The sequence below is a fragment of the Manacus vitellinus genome, unplaced genomic scaffold, assembly GCF_001715985.3.
Source record: "Manacus vitellinus isolate BGI_N305 unplaced genomic scaffold, ASM171598v3 scaffold_39_pilon, whole genome shotgun sequence".
Taxonomy (NCBI): domain Eukaryota; kingdom Metazoa; phylum Chordata; class Aves; order Passeriformes; family Pipridae; genus Manacus; species Manacus vitellinus.
The window spans coordinates 5,736,026-5,745,461 of NW_021940534.1; the positions used below are offsets into that span (position 1 = coordinate 5,736,026).

General features: G+C 49.8%; 1 long non-coding RNA gene across 2 annotated transcripts; it reads left to right on the forward strand.

Annotated features, from left to right (window-relative positions):
• The first annotated feature begins 4,795 nt into the window (after positions 1-4,795).
• LOC115307658 lies at positions 4,796-8,015 on the forward strand. Of its 2 annotated transcripts, none has more exons than XR_003916001.1 (3): positions 4,796-4,850; positions 6,741-6,877; positions 7,920-8,015. It is a non-coding gene; the product is annotated as an uncharacterized LOC115307658 (long non-coding RNA). The 2 variants fall into 2 exon arrangements; XR_003916000.1 differs by lacking the exon at positions 4,796-4,850 and adding an exon at positions 4,859-5,080.
• Positions 8,016-9,436: the final 1,421 nt, after the last annotated feature.

Below are 9,436 nucleotides of genomic sequence, written 5' to 3' on the forward strand. Positions count from 1 at the left end.
AGAGAAAAACGGGAAAAAAAGACAAAAATGTGCATGATCTTTACATTCTACGGGCTATTTAGCTCTTTCTTTCTACTTGTTTTTGCTCAGGTGCCTGGGATGGCTGATGGGGGACAGCTCCCCCGCCTTCTCGGTCTGGCCTCGCCGCCGACCCCGGGCCCACTTTTCCCGGGAAGGGCCGCTGTGCTCCCTAAAGCGGGGGGCTGCCTGCTGTCCTGCTCGCCTTGCTGCTGCTGGGAGGCGAAGGGTCTCCGGGTGGGGGTCCTGCCTCCCCCGTCAGCTCTGCTGGGTTCATCGCAGGTGAGGTCCGCGGCTTTCCCGGCAGAGCGGGGTGTCGGAGCACCGCCAGGATACCCGCATTTCGCACCTTGCCACCCCTCCATCCTCCCCGCCCTCCGCCCAGAGGGAGGCTGCAGAGCCCCAGCCCGGGCGCTACTGCCGCGGGAGCTGCGACACACGGGCCGGGGCGGGGAGAGAGAGCACCGGGGAGCTGCCGTGGGGGCAGAGCCGCGCCACAAATACGCGGCCGATCGAAGTGTGCCGGCGTTTGCTCCTGTCGACGTTTGCCCCACGAATCTCTGAATAGTTTTTTACTACAGCGTGGGTCTTTCCTGCCGCTGAGAAAAATCGCCTTTATTAAAAAAAAAAAAACAACAAAAACACAAAACCCCCAAAACCAAACCTCTTTCCACTACGTTAGGATTTAACCACAACATCCACAAAAACTGCCTTATGAAAACCAGACTTTTCTATGAAAAGACTCTTCTGGCAGCAATTAGTCTGCCTTTCTTGAACGAAATTCTTTATAATGTCATTCAGCGGAAAAAAAATTAATCCCAGGACAATTTTGATTACACAGTTTAAAAAAATAATAAAATTAGCATATTCGGATTTGCCCTGCAAAGAAAAAAAAGTTTAAATTTCCCATTGATCTCAAAAAAACCCCACCTCGCTGAGATTTTGCGAGGGTGGGCTTTCACGGGAAATAGACTAGTTCAGTTCCTGTGTGACGGGAGTAGAGGGCATTAACACACACACTCGTTACCGACTTCTTTCAGGGGCTTTGCCTTAGCCTCTCAGCCCCACCTCGGCTGCGGAACGCCAGGCAGGAGTGCCGCTGCTTCCAGTGGGAGGCTCGTGTCCGTCCCCACGCAGCTGCGCCCGCCCCTCGGCGGGCAGCGCTCGGTTGGAAGTCGCGTGTCTGCCTGGCGCGCAGGGAGAGGCGCGTCCCTTTCTTCCACACGCCTCCCCGGGAGCTGGCTGTCCTCGCGTGGGTCCCGCTCCCCAGCAGGGCAGAGGGGCTCACCCCGGCTACTGGGCGGCACTCGGCTCGCTCCCTGGCTGCCGCCCCTTGCCCACCGGAGGAGGATGAGGAAGGACGGGGAAGGGGGGAGGGGTAAAAGAATCTGGCCCCAGGAGGCGGGGGAGGGTTGGGGGTAGCTGCCTACCTGGAAGTCTGTCGCAGATGCTTGGGCAAAGCCAGTCCCTCCGCCTCATCCGCAGGTTTTTGCTACTTCCCCCCCCCCTCCCTCTTTCTCCGTACTCTGGTGAAAGGTTGCATGTTTCAGCTCAGAGATTCAAACGCTGAACTGCTAAACCAGAGTAGGAAAGGAGAGGAGTGAGGAAAAAAAAAAAGGCGTGTTTATATTTCAGATATTTTAAAAGGTCGGCTTTAATTAGGTTAAATACAAGTATTATTGGCCCAGAAGCACATACTGCAATAAGCTCGTTACAAGCCTAATTGCGAAACAAAAAAAAAACAAATTAAAAAAAAAAAACCAAACCAAAAAACCCCCCCAAAAACCCCAAACAAACAAAAAACAAAAAACAAAAAAAAAAAAAAAAAAAAAAAGGAAAAGTGCGTGTGGAGAGAGAAGCCGTACTCTTTCAGCACGACTCAACTCCTGCAGTACGTGCGTGGGGATGCGCGGCGCCCCATGCCGTGATTACCGCACATCCCCACGCGGGACGGCCAGGGAAGGCTGCGCTCTGCGCATCCCTCCCCACCCCGGCCTCCATCCTTTTGGAATGAGTTTTGCATTTCACCACCGCGCTTGGCCGGAGTGGGGGGCTGCTTTTACAGCCGAGCGAGGTGTGTGGGTGGCTGCGCGTGAATCTACTCTGAACTTGCCTTGGAGCCCGGTCCCTCTCGACCCTCCAAAATAGCTCTTCTCCCCAGCTGGTCCTTCTCTCTCAAGCCTTTGGCAACACAACTTGGGGGGGAAGGGGGAACCATTTGCCCTGAATCACAAATTTTCATGGCTTGGAAAGAAAAAGGTAACCCTCATGTCTAGCTCAATTAATAAACATGGTGATTTCACACCCAAAAGGAGGACATTATTTCACGGGAGCACTATCAGCTCCATCACAAAGGGTCACAGCGCAGCTGTGGCGAGCCCGGGGTTATTATGCAGCCTGATGATAGGATCCCGCTTGCCATCCCAGCTCCTTCCTCGGGGCGACCAATAGCCCCCGGCAGGGCTTGTGCCACCTCATGATAAAGGACTTACCCGATGCGTGAGGAAATGGAGCAGCTTTCAGATGAGAGGTAATCAGCTTGCAGGCGCAGCCCCAGCCCCTCGCTTCCCCCCAGCCCGTCTCCTGCCTTTCCATTTAACTTTTTTTCTTCCCCCTCCTCCCCCCAGACAACAACAGCAAGGAGTTATTATTCATTTAAACGCAAACCTGAAGATCCCTCTCACCTTCTCCGGCCCCCTGCGGGGATCAGAGGCGGGAGACCCCCGGTCCCCCCTCCCGGCCAGCCCTCATGGCTGCCAGTGGCAGGAGGAGCTGCCTCCCCGCAAGGAGGGACAGTTGTGGCTGATGGATTTCTGGTGTCAGGAATTGGGTCCAGAAGCTGTGAGGCAACATATTAACTGCGATCCCATAATCTCTTAATCACATTACATTTTAAGTGAGCATGTGTAATTTCACCCATCAATGATTTATTTAAGCAAGGGAGCACAATTACTTGTCTCGCACACAAGCGCTGGCTGGGGGAGCATTGTTTGCCAGAAATAAAATCTGCGGTTTCAGGGACTATCTGTTTCTCCATGCTGAGAAACCCCAGACCCCTCTTCTGAGGACAGGAGTTAGGCGGCTGATCCTTCTACCCAGGCAAGGCGAGGGCGAGGTTTCCTACCCTTTCTATTCATCCCCTTTCCAGAATCAGCCCGGCAGCATGATCTGACTCTGGTGAGGTGAGAAGTGCCTTCAGCTGCCCGGTCCTTCCCCGGTGCTGCCCGCAAGCTCTTGCTCGGGGAACGTGTTGGGGAAGCCAGAGGGATGTTTGCTGGCGTGGGGGGGATCTGATCCTTTTGCACCGTTTTGACTAAAGCAGGTATAATTTATCGAGCCGGTGAGCCGATCTTATATGGGGTCACTCTTCCCAAATCCTATATTAACGAGGAGGGAAAGCAGAGTAACGTTTCCTGGCACGATGCTGAATACTAGTCTGGGCATTTGACTCCTCTGGCCCTGGCCTGGACACCTCCGGCGCTGTGAAAGCCGAAGACCGCCCCGCATTTCGGCACGCCAGTCCCCTCCGCCCTGGCTGCCCTCCTACACCGGGCCTATCCTTTAAAGTTGCCCCGTTTCAGCGGGAGGTTAGCATTTGCCATCCTCTCTTCTTTTCGGCCCGAGGGCCAAACTTGCCACCGAACCGGCTTTCCCGGCTGCGGGGCGACATCCCCGCCACCTCCTGCCCGGGGACGGCAGCCGCCGGTGGGCAGACGTCCCTCTGCCCGCGGAGAGGGTGGGCGGGTCCGCAGGCGACCCCACCGGCTCCCCCAGACCGCCCCCTGGCTCCACGGCCCCCGGTCCCGCCGTGCAGCTTGGCCCAGCACCAGGCTGGAAACACCTCCCAGCTTTATTGTTATTATCGTTATTATTGGTATTTCTATCACCCCCTGACAGATCGCTCTGTGATGGGCAGCCGAACCCCGTGCCCGCCGCGAGGAGGAAAAGCCACCCGAGAAACGCGTGGGGCTGCCCGGGAGCCGATGTCTTCCTCAAAAGGGGCTGGCGTTCTACACGTGCCGGTATCTTTACCAAATACTCGACGGAAGAAAGTGTCCGAAAGGGAAAATCTCGGCTAAAGAGAGAGAAAGAGACCTTCTCCTCTTTCAGTGGCTTTAAATTTTTTTTTATTTTATTTTCTTGAGCTGCCTTACTCAGGCATTTGGCAGATTTAACGTTGCAAAGGAAACAAAGAAAAAGAAGTAATTACATTTTTGGAAAACAAACAATAATTACACGATACAATCGGTATAACAGTAAGTGAAACACAGCAGTGGGAGTTAAAAACAATATTCTATCCATGGAGATGGGCTCCGCCGCTGACTCAGCGGTTTTGAATACTCCAAATTATCCTTACATCGGATTTCTGTAGCGCAGTTCAGCTGCAGTCTATTGGCTTTTAAATTAAAACATATCTCGCTGATTAGGCACGAGTAGCGTCTTAAAAAAAAAAGAAAAACCAAACCAAACACAAAACAAGGAAGCAGGTTCTCAAGGTAAAAATTTTCTGGTGGATCAGGAATACTTCATGAGCCCCGTTTCCCCATCTGTATGTCAAGCAGAGGAGCAGCGCTTGGAAGGGCAGCCCCTGCCTCTCGGTTCCCGATGCCCGGGGCGGGGGCGGGAAGGGAGCAGGAGCGACTCCCTCGCATCTAACTGCTGCAGCACCTGTCACCTGGCGAAGTTGTGACTTCACATGCCCCGCGGCTGTGACTTCACGTTGGGGCGCGTTATTCCATCACTGAGCGGTGTTGACATAAACATTCCCTCCCCCCCCCCGCGACGTTCTACTCCCCCTCCCCCGGTTTGCCCGACTTTCACACGAGTATTTGGTATGATCTCTAAGGCAGCAGAAAACTTGTGCATGTGTATTTATTTTTTTCTAACTAGCATTTTTTTTCTATTATTTTTATTTCCAACTGACTCGGTTTTATTTTAATCGAGAGCCCCTAGGACTAGTTGTAATGATATGAATGGTTAAAGCGGGAAGAGCTCAAGGCTCGAGAATACTCTCTCCTCGGAAGAAAATACCAGACATCCCAGAGAAACAGCCGTGCAGAGCGTAGGTCTTATGTAAACGGAAAGAAATCATAGGCTGTCGGTGTAATGTGAAGCATACGTGAAATCTAGCATTTGTTCAATCAGACCCTCGTTCTGCTTCCCATTAACTGCCAAATCAAAAAGGGGGGGAAAAAAGGAGGAAAAAAAAAGAAAGGAAGAGAGAAGAGAAAAAAAAGCCCTGATTGCAGCAAAATTCTGATTCCCACCTCTAAAACTTGTGTATCCCAGTGAAAAGTTTGGAGCTGTGCTGCAGCTCGGTTCTCGTACTGCCCTCAGGACTCCCAAATTCCCAGGCAACGGCCACACAAGCGATGATGACAACAGCAGCAACTACGAGGCTCCTCGCCGCCTGCTCTATTTGAAAGCAAACCCACCTATTTTTCGTCAGGCAGCTCCAGACAGAAGTGGCAACTAAAGCTTTAAACCCTTTGGAAATTCCTTTCTGATTTAAGAGAGCCAGGGGGCTTTCGTCCTCTCCCTGCCGTTAGTTGTGAGGAAGGGCAACAAAAGAGGTAAAATGCCTTCTCCAACTAACTGGCTCAGCGTTTCATATGCATCAAAGGGAAAGCAAGAGCTAATCCGAAAATGACCACTTTAATGTACACGAACCCATGGCTACAGCAGTAGAACCGAGGGGGATTTTGAACTCTCCACCACAACAAAACCCTACACTTAATGTCATAATAACAGATATTAAACAAAGGGGAATGAAAGGATCTCACGCTGGGTTTTCTGCATTCTTGAGTCTAATTAAAAATATACAGAAAAAAGACATAGTTTGGGTCAAAATGGCATGAGAGCCGCCTTGTGCCAGTGAAGAGGCTGCAATTATCAGCTTAGAGGCCAGACCCTAGAGATCTTATTCTCTCTTCAGCTCCACGGGAGCCGAAAGCCAGTGCAGGGGTGAGGGGACAGATGCACCCGACCAGGGCTGGGAGGGCTTGGAGAAGAGGGCTGAGGGATACCTATCCTCTCCTTTCCCCTTTCCCCAGACTGCAAAGTGGAACTAAAACAAATACAGCAGAGCCCAGCAAGACTTTTTTTTTTTTTCTTTTTTTTTTGAGGCCACTTTGACAGCTCTTCCATTCAAATGGAGCCGGGGTGTTTACTTAGTGTCAGGTTGTATGACTCTGGCTTCTGCCTTTGGGGCTGGTGCCCCCAGCTGAGAGGGGAATCCTGTGGTGAGCAACAAGTGCTCCGCATGACAATACCTTCCTGGGGAGAAAATACCTCTCCCAGAAGGAACCTTCTCCAAAACTATAGGCCAGAAGCTGGAGCCAGACAAATTCAAATGCAAGATAAGGCACAGGCAAGAGATTAACCACTTGAATAAGCTACTAGGAGCACCAGCAGTCCCATTCGTCCCTGTATTTTGGCAGAGATGTGGATGTCCACACTGGTAATGTGACTGAGTCTAATCCGAGTGATTGGGCTCAATATAGAGCACAACCTGCAGTATGAGAGAGGTCTGACGAAACCCTTGAAGCTATGACTAATGACTTCAAGACTTTGTGATCTGGTCCCTTATAAATATCCATGGTGCTATTTTGCTGGTATTGGTGTTTGACTGGTGTTTCTTGTATATAGCAGTAGGCAAACTGTCTTTTCCTTTACTCATATGAAAGCTAACCTCTTTTACTCCTTGTTTATTTTGTTTCCAGAGGAGCCAGACTTTGCCAGGTGTCAGGAAGATGAGTCTTTATTGAAGAGTAACCAGCGTTGCCACTCTCCATAGGCCCTTTACCACCTTTGAAGGAGACTTTCTTGGTGCCTGCAAGAATCTCAGGCTGGACCCAAGGTATTCCCATCCACCAGTATGACAAGCAATGGGCAAGGGTTCCTTCAGCCAACACAGTTGAGACCTATGGATGGTACTCCCACCTCAGAGAACGGACATAATTGTGGTGGAAGTCAAAACAGAGAGAGAGGGGAGCAGTGCTTCTCTCATCCCATGGCAGCCACAGGGAGCAAAGTACACCTGAGCTCAGCATCCCATTTATCCCTCCGCAGCTGGTCAAATGGACCAATTCAGAGTGACTCAAGGTGTTGGATTCAACGTATAAAGACATAGCACAGGGCAAGCAGCCCTGACTCTTGCTGCCAGCAAGACATGGGTGAACTGATGGATCTTTCTTTCTTAGGCTCTGTCTGTGCATTGTCCTCAGAGGCTTCAGCTGCCCAGGCCACCCTGCCTTAAAGTTTGTCTCACATAGAGAAGGGTCTTCCCAGCTTGCCTGGTGAGACCTTCCTAACCTGAGGGCCTTTGCAAGAGGCCCAGGAAACCTTCCCCATAATTGCAGGGTACTCAGCTCGGGACTGTATGTGCAGTGCAATTATCGTTTACCAACATGGTGACTCCTACTAACCCTGCAGCACAGCTGCCTCGCTGGAGCTAAAGATTAATTACTGCCTGTAAATCCAAGAGGTCTTCTCCAGGCAACATCAGTAACACTTCTGAGGCTGATTGTATGCTGATTTTTTGAGGAAAAGCTGTAAAACAGAGGTTTCTACTAACATCACTTCTCAGCCTGTAAAATTGCATAGTGGGGAGAAGAATATTTGGTATTTGAGGGTTAGAGCTGAGGCTTTTCGCCTCCTGTTTTCTTTATGGCTTTTGAGTGACACCTATGAAGTGGTGTTTGAAACATTTATGTGCTGTTTTCAGCAAACACCTGGAGAGTGATCCTACTACACTTGCAGGGAGTACTGGCGGGACAGGAGAGGGAGGGATGCTGCAGCTCATTTTCCCACTGGCAGGTGTAGGTTTGCACCACTTATACCCATAGTGGTGTTTGTCTAGTGCACCCCTGGGATCTGAACCACGATATTTGGCTTTGCAGGGGTGCTCTGCACAGACTCCCTGGAATGAACACTGCTCTGCATCCCTTCAGGATGTGCAGGTTCCTGCACTGGGCTGACTGAAGATATGCTATCAGGTCTGGCAAGGTGGCCAAGACAGGGTTCATTTTTTTCAGTAACTGTGAGGGGGCATGGCTAAGGCCTGGATGTTATGCTATATCACCTCACATCATTGCTGAGGGCAGGGGGAAAGGGACTCCCTCTCTCTTTTCCGGAGAAGTGGGATAATGGCTTCCTTCTGGTCAAGTAAACATGGTGGACTGAGCAGTCTGGTATTGTTTACTCTCTGGGGCTTTCTGTGTAAATTCTTTCTTTTCTTACACTTTTTGTTATTAATATGGTTGCTCTTACTGTTTGTTTTCTTATCTCATTGCTGTTTCCAGTAAATTGTTCTTATCTCAACCCATGATCTTTAGCTTTTGTGCCTCCGATTGGAGGGGAGGGAGGGGAAGCAGAGCATGATTTTAGCCAGAGTACTAAATTGAAGAATACCATTCCTAAACCACAACATAAGGGAAAAGCTGTACTTCAGACAGCCTGCAAATATCCATGTGTTCTGAGGCAGCCCTGATGCCGGGATGATTTTCTTTGTGGGTAGGTTGCTCGAGAGATTTAGGAATTGAGTAGGAAGCTATGAGCATGCCCACAGCGCTCTACCTGTGTTCTAAAGACAGGCTTTAAGTGAAGCTCACAGCCTAAACAACTAATTTTGGAGGAGCTGAGGTGTGTTTCCTTAGACCCTTTTGTGTGAGGCACAGTGTAGTGGTGTGAGTGCAGTTCTCATCAGGATGAGTACATTAAAAATAGCAACAGACAGATGGATTTGAAAATAAGAGCAATTTAGTGCAACAGCAGCTGCTGAGATTGAGCAGCTATTCCTTGAAAGAGTGACTTAGGTAACTACCCTGTTGTAAACCAGTTGGACTCTTGAGAAAAGAACAACAGGGGAAATTTTACTCTAACAATAAAATTATCATCATCATCATCATCACCTTAAAGGAAATGGTAAGTGAGAGCTGGAAGGAGCTTGACCATCTTTCCCAGGCTAATAGAATAATCTGGTTAATTTTGCACATATCTGATTAACATTGTGTCTAATTGTCATGCTGGTTGCAGTTCCACTGCCAGTATAATTTTGAAGCATTTTACTGTGTTTTTTGTAAAAAATTACCCTCATGTGAATCTTGGTTTATACATTACTCACTGGGAAGTGTAAATTTTCTTAACCAACACTGTAGACTGTAATTAGCCAAGCCATGAGAATAAATGCTTACAACATTTAGGGCCCAAACTTGTCAACTTTTCATTTTTATTAGTGTGAACACTCAAGACCTTCTGCACAGACACATTTTTAGTGGGGCTGCTCATTCACCTCTTGGCCAGTGTGATGGCTTGGTGTGTGTGCTGGGATGAGGATGTAGGTGATCTACATCTTGGTGGGCAGACTGGGAACCAGACTGGGACCTGGGAGACTTACACTGTTTTCTGTTACTTCTGT